The sequence below is a fragment of the Capra hircus genome, chromosome 2 (assembly GCF_001704415.2).
Source record: "Capra hircus breed San Clemente chromosome 2, ASM170441v1, whole genome shotgun sequence".
In the NCBI taxonomy this organism is placed as follows: Eukaryota; Metazoa; Chordata; class Mammalia; order Artiodactyla; family Bovidae; genus Capra; species Capra hircus.
In genome coordinates, this window is record NC_030809.1 from 120,406,573 (window position 1) to 120,413,626 (window position 7,054).

A 7,054-nucleotide genomic window follows, 5' to 3' on the forward strand; every position below is an offset into this window, starting at 1 on the left:
TGGATCAGAAGAATCAATATAGTGAAAATGAGTATACTACCCAAAGCAATCTATAGATTCAATGCAATCCCTATCAAGCTACCAACGGTATTTTTCACAGAACTAGAACAAATAATTTCACAATTTGTATGGAAATACAAAAACCTTGAATAGCCAAAGCAATCTTGAGAAAGAAGAATGGAACTGAAGGCATCAACCTGCCTGACTTCAGGCTCTACTACAAAGCCACAGTCATCAAGACAGTATGGTACTGGCACAGAGACAGAAATATAGATCAATGGAACAAAATAGAAAGCCCAGAGGTAAATCCATGCACCTATGGACACCTTATCTTCAACAAAGGAGGCAAGACTATACAATGGAGAAAAGACAATCTCTTTAACAAGTGGTACTGGGAAAACAGATCAACCACTTTTAAAAGAATGAAACTAGAACACTTTCTAACACCATACACAAAAATGAACTCAAAATGGATTAAAGATCTAAACATAAGACCAGAAACTATAAAACTCCTAGAGGAAAGCACAGGCAAAACACTCTCCAACACAAATAACAGCACTATCCTCTATGACCCACCTCCCAGAATATTGGAAATAAAAGCAAAAATAAACAAATGGGACCTACTAAAATTAAAAGCTTCTGCACAACAAAGGAAATTATAAGCAAGGTGAAGAGACAGCCTTCAGAATAGGAGAAAATAGTAGCAAACGAAGCAACGGACAAGAAGTAATCTCAAAAATATACAAGCAACTCCTACAGCTCAATTCCAGAAAAATAAATGACCCAATCAAAACATGGGCCAAAGAATTAAACAGACATTTCTCCAAAGAAGACATGCTGCTAAGTAGCTTCAGTCGTGTCTGACTCTGTGCGACTCCAGAAATGGCAGCTCACCTGGCTTCCCTCTCCCTGGGATTCTCCAGGCAAGAACACTGGAGTGGGTTGCCATTTACTTCTCCAATGCATCAAAGTGAAAAGTGAAAGTGAATCGCTCAGTCATGTCCAGCTCCAAGTGACCCCATGCACTGCAGCCTTCCAGGCTCCTCCGTCCATGGGATTTGCCAGGCAAGAGTACTGGAGTGGGTTGCCATTGCCTTCTCCTGAAGAAGACATACAGATGGCTAACAAACACATGGAAAAATGCTCAACATCACTCATTATCAGAGAAATGCAAATCAAAACCACAATGAAGTACCACTTCACACCAGTCAGAATGGCTATCCAAAAGTCTACAAGCAATAAATGCTGGAAAGGGTGTGGAGAAAAGGGAACCCTCTTACACTGTTGGTGGGAATGCAAACTAGTACAGCCACTATGGAGAACAGTGTGGAGATTCCTTAAAAAACTAGAAATAGAACTGCCATATGACCCAGCAATCCCACTGCTGGGCATACACACCAAGGAAACCAGAAGTGAAAGAGACACGTGTACCCCAATTTTCATTGCAGCACTATTTATAATAGCCAAGACATGGAAGCAACTGAAATGTCCATCAGCAGATGAATGAATAAGAAAGCTGTGGTACATATACACAATGGAATATTACTCAGCCATTAAAAAGAATACATTTGAATCAGTTCTAATGAGATGGATGAAACTGGAGCCTATTATACAGAGTGAAGTAAGCCAGAAGGAAAAACACCAATACAGTATATTAACACATATATGTGGAATTTAGAAAGATGGTAACGATGACCCTGTATGCAAGATAGCAAAAGAGACACAGATATATAGAACAGTCTTTTGGACTCTGGGAGAGGGCGAGGGAGGGATGATTTGGTATAATGGCATTGAAACATGTAAATTATCATATGTGAAAGGAATCGCCAGGCTAGGTTTGATGCATGATACAGGATGCTCAGGGCTGGTGCACTGGGATGACCCAGAGGGATGGGATGGGGAGGGGGGTTGGAGGGCGGTTCAGGATGGGGAACACATGTATACTGATGACAGTTTCATGTCAATGTATGGCAAAACCAATACAATATTGTAAACTACAAAACTAATAATAATAATATATTTTTTAAAAAAAAACAAAGAATGGAATAAAAGAATAATATAAATGAGATGTGTGCTGCTATTTGATGAAAGTTAGAGACTTTTCAAATTGGGTAAAAATAAACTATGTTTCCTAAATATATCATATTTATAAAGGATTTATCTAAAGTAATATGACATAAAAATATTTGAAAAGAAAAATAATGGAGAAAATTGCTAACAAACAAAAAGAAAGCAGACATAAAAATGTTAGTAGTAGACATAATAGAAATCAAGACAAAGTATGAAAAGGAAAAAATGATTCAATATAGATGAAAGGAACAATATAAAAATAATATACACTCTAAACATTACCACTGGAAAAAGGAATGGCAAACCACTTCAATATTCTTGCCTTGAGAACCCCATGAACAGTATGAAAAGGCAAAATGATGGGATACTGAAAGAGGAACTCCACAGTTCAGTATGTGCCCAATATGCTACTGGAGATCAGTGGAGAAATAACTCCAGAAAGAATGAAGGGATGAAGCCAAAGCAAAAACAATATCCAGCTGTAGATGTGACTGGTGATAGAAGCAAGGTCCAATGCTGTAAAGAGCAATATTGCAGAGGAACCTGGAATGTCAGGTCCATGAATCAAGCCAAATTGGAAGTGGTCAAACAGGAGATGGCAAAAGTGAACGTCAACATTCTAGGAATCAGCAAACTAAAATGGACGGGAATGGGTGAATTTAACTCAGATGACCATTATATCTACTACTGCGGGCAGGAATCCCTTAGAAGAAATGGAATAGCCATCATGGTCAACAAGAGTCCGAAATGCAGTAATTGGATGCAATCTCAAAAACGACAGAATGATCTCTGTTTGTTTCCAAGGCAAACCATTCAATATCACAGTAATTCAAGTATATGCCCCAACCAGTAACACTGAAGAAGCTGAAATTGAATGATTCTATGAAGACCTACAAGACCTTTTAGAACTAACACCCAAAAAATATGTCCTTTCATTACAGGGGACTGGAATGCAAAAGTAGGAAGTCAAGAAACACCTGGAGTAACAGGCAAATTTGGCCTTGGAATATGGAATGAAGCAAGGCAAAGACTAATACAGTTTTGCCAAGAAAATGCACTGGTCATAGCAAACACCCTCTTCCAAGAACACAAGAGAAGACTCTACACATGGACACCACCAGATGGTCAACACTGAAATCAGATTGATTATATTCTTTGCAGCCAAAGATGGAGAAGCTCTATACAGTCAACAAAAATGAGACCAGGAGCTGACTGGCTCAAATCATGAACTCATATTACCAAATTCAGACTCAAATTGAAGAAAGTAGGGAAAACCACTAGACCATTAAGGTATGACTGAAATCAAATCCCTTATGATTATAGAGTGGAAGTGAGAAATAGATTTAAGGGCCTAGATCTGATAGATAGAGTGCCTGATGAACTATGGAATGAGGTTTGTAACATTGTAGAGGAGACAGCTATCAAGACCATCCCCCATGGAAAAGAAATGCAAAAAAGCAAAATGGCTGTCTGGGGAGGCCTTACAAATAGCTGTGAAAAGAACAGAGGAGAGAAGCAAAGGAGAAAAGGAAAGATATAAGCATCTGAATGCAGAATTCCAGAGAATAGCAAGAAGAGACAAGAAAGATTTCTTAAGCGATCAATTCAAAGAAATCGAGGAAAACAACAGAATGGGAAAGACTAGAGATCTCTTCAAGAAAATTAGAGATACCAAGGGAACATTTCATGCAAGGATGGGCTCCATAAAGGACAGAAATGGTCTGGACCTAACAGAAGCAGAAGATACTAAGAGGTGGCAAGAATACACAGAAAAACTACAAAAAAGATCTTCGCAACCCAGATAATCACGATGGTGTGATCATTAATCTAGAGCCGGACATCCTGGAATGTGAAGTCAAGTGGGCCTTGGAAAGCATCACTACGAATGAAGCTAGTGGAGGTGATGGAATTCCAGTTGAGCTCTTTCAAATCCTGAAAGATGACACTGTGAAACTGCTGCAGTCAATATGCCAGCAAATTTGGAAAACTCAGCAGTGGCCACAGGACTGGAAAAGGTCAGTTTTCATTCCAATTCCAAGAAAAGGCAATGCCAAAGAATGCTCAAACTACTGCACAATTGCACTCATCTCACATGCTAGTAAAGTAATGCTCAAAATTCTCCAAGCCAGGCTTCAGCAATACATGAACCATGAACTTCCTGATGTTCAAGCTGGTTTTAGAAAAGGCAGAGGAACCAGTGATCAAATTGCCAACATCCACTGGATCATGGAAAAAGTAAGAGTTCCAGAAAAACCTCTATTTTTGCTTTATTAACTATGCCAAAGCCTTTGACTGTGTGGATCACAATAAACTGTGGAAAATTCTGAAAGAGATGGGAATACCAGACCACCTGACCTGCCTCTTGAGAAATCTGTATGCAGGTTAGGAAGCAATAGTTAGAACTGGACATGGGACAACAGACTGGTTCCAAATAAGAAAAGGAGTATGTCGAGGCTGTATATTGTCACCTGGCTTATTTAACTTATATGCAGAGTACATCATGAGAAATGCTGGTCTGGAAGACATACAAGCTGGAATCAAGAATGCCGGGAAAAATATCAATAACTCAGCACCCTTATGGCAGAAAGTGAAGAGGAACGAAAAAGCCTCTTGATGAAAGTGAAAGTGGAGAGTGAAAAAGTTGGCTTAAAGCTCAACATTCAGAAAACGAAGATCATGGCATCCGGTCCCATCACTTCACGGGAAATAGATGGGAAAACAGTGGAAACAGTGGCAGACTTTATTTTTGGGGTGCTCCAAAATCACTGCAGATGGTGATTGCAGCCATGAAATTAAAAGACGCTTAGTCCTTGGAAAAGTTATGAGCAACCTAGATAGTATATTCAAAAGCAGAGACATTACTTTGCCGACTAAGGTCCTCCTAGTCAAGGCTATGGTTTTTCCAGTGGTCATGTATGGATGTGAGAGTTGAACTGTGAAGAAGGCTGAGCGCTGAAGAATTGATGCTTTTGAACTGTGGTGTTGGAGAAGACTGTTGCGAGTCCCTTGGACTGCAAGGAGATCCAACCGGTCCATTCTGAAGGAGACCAGCCCTGGGATTTCTTTGGAAGGAATGGTGCTAAAGCTGAAGCTCCAGTACTCTGGCCACCTCATGCGAAGACTTGACCCATTGGAAAAGACTCTGATGGTGGGAGGGACTGGGGGGAGGAGGAGAAGAGGACGACAGAGGATGAGATGGCTGGATGGCATCACTGACTCAATGGACGTGAGTCTGAGTGAACTCCAGGAGTTGGTGATGGACAGGAAGGCCTGGCATGCTGAGATTCATGGGGTTGCAAAGAGTCGGACACGACTGAGCGACTAAACTGAACTGAACTAAAGATTTGCCAGGATAAGATTCCCTCTTGTTCTTCTTTCTCAGAACTCTATGGGACACGAACCTTTCTTATAGATAACAAATTCCATTTGTCTGGTTCTATGCAACATGCTATTAAGAATTTTATTTTAATTTCATTATAATTAGGGACTAACAAAGGAAAAATTTGGCATATGTCTAGTTTTGATTATTTTCAGCCATAACCATAGCAAATTTTTACAGTATTATTTCCTTCAATAACATTTTACGTTTCTTTCATATAATGATTAAACACCTTTTGTGAAGTTTATTTCTGTGTATTTGTAATTTTTGAGTGGTATCAGTTTTCTCTAAGATTTCATTGTTGCTTATGGCTGATGTACAGATTTATTTTTATGTGCTGATTTTTTTTATATTTGGGGAGCCTTTAATGCTCTCTTTTTAGTTCTAACATTTGTCTGCATATTTTCTTAGGCTGATATATATTCCATCACCTACAAATGAAAATCACTTTGCTTCCTCCCTCCCTGTCATTATTTTATTTTTAAAAATTTTTTCTATTTTTAATGCATCAGTCAGATTCTTCAGTAAAACAGTGAAAAATAGGCTGATAATGTACATTCTCCTAACTTCAACCAAAATGTTTATAAATGTGTGACACTAATATTTGTAGGGGATGTTGGTAGTAGTCCTTTATCAAGCTAAGATAGTTCTCTTCTAGCCTTAGCTTGCAAGAGTTTATATTTAACATATAGTACCTTTTACCAATTTCTTCTTTGAAAACTATTGAGATGTTCTCTTTAACCCTTTAGTATGCTAATATAATATTTTGCTCTACTTTTTTTTTTAGTATTAAACTGTCTTCCTACTTCTAATATAAACTCTTTAGTCATCATGCCTTATTTTTTAATACTGGTAAATTTTATATGGTAATGATTTATTTGCCTTTTCATACACAGATTAACATTAGAAAAAATAATACAGCAGTAATCACAGTAATCCTAGTCTATGCCCCAACCACTAATGCCGAAGAAGCTGAAGTTGAATGGTTCTAAGAAGCCATAAAGATCTTCTAGAACTAACATCGAAAAAGAGATACCCTTTTCATCATAGGGGACTGGAATGCAAAAGTAGGAAGTCAAGAGTTACCTGGAGTAACAGGCAAGTTTGGCCTTGAAGTACAAAATGAAGCAGGGCAAAGGTTAATAAGAATTTTGCCAAGAGAATACATGCGTCACAACAAACACCCTCTTCCAACCACACAAGAGATGACTCTACATATAAATATCACCAGATGGTCAATACCAAAATCTGGTTGATTATATTCTTTGCAGCTGAAGATGGAGAAGCTCTATACAGTCAGTAAAATGAAGACCAGGAGCTGACTTATGGCAAAATTCAAACTTTAATTGAAGAAAGTAGGAATAACCACTAGGCCATTCAAGTACGACCTAAATCAAATTGCTTATGATTGCACAGTGGAAGTGACAAATAGGTTTAAGGGATTAGATTTTATGGAGAGTACCCGAAGAACTATGGGCAGATGTTCAGGACATTGTATAGGATGCAGTGATCAGGACCATCCCTGAGGAAAAGAAATGCAAAAAGGCAAAATGGTTGTCTCAGGAGGCCTTACAAATAGCTGAGAAAAGAAGTGAGGCTACAGGC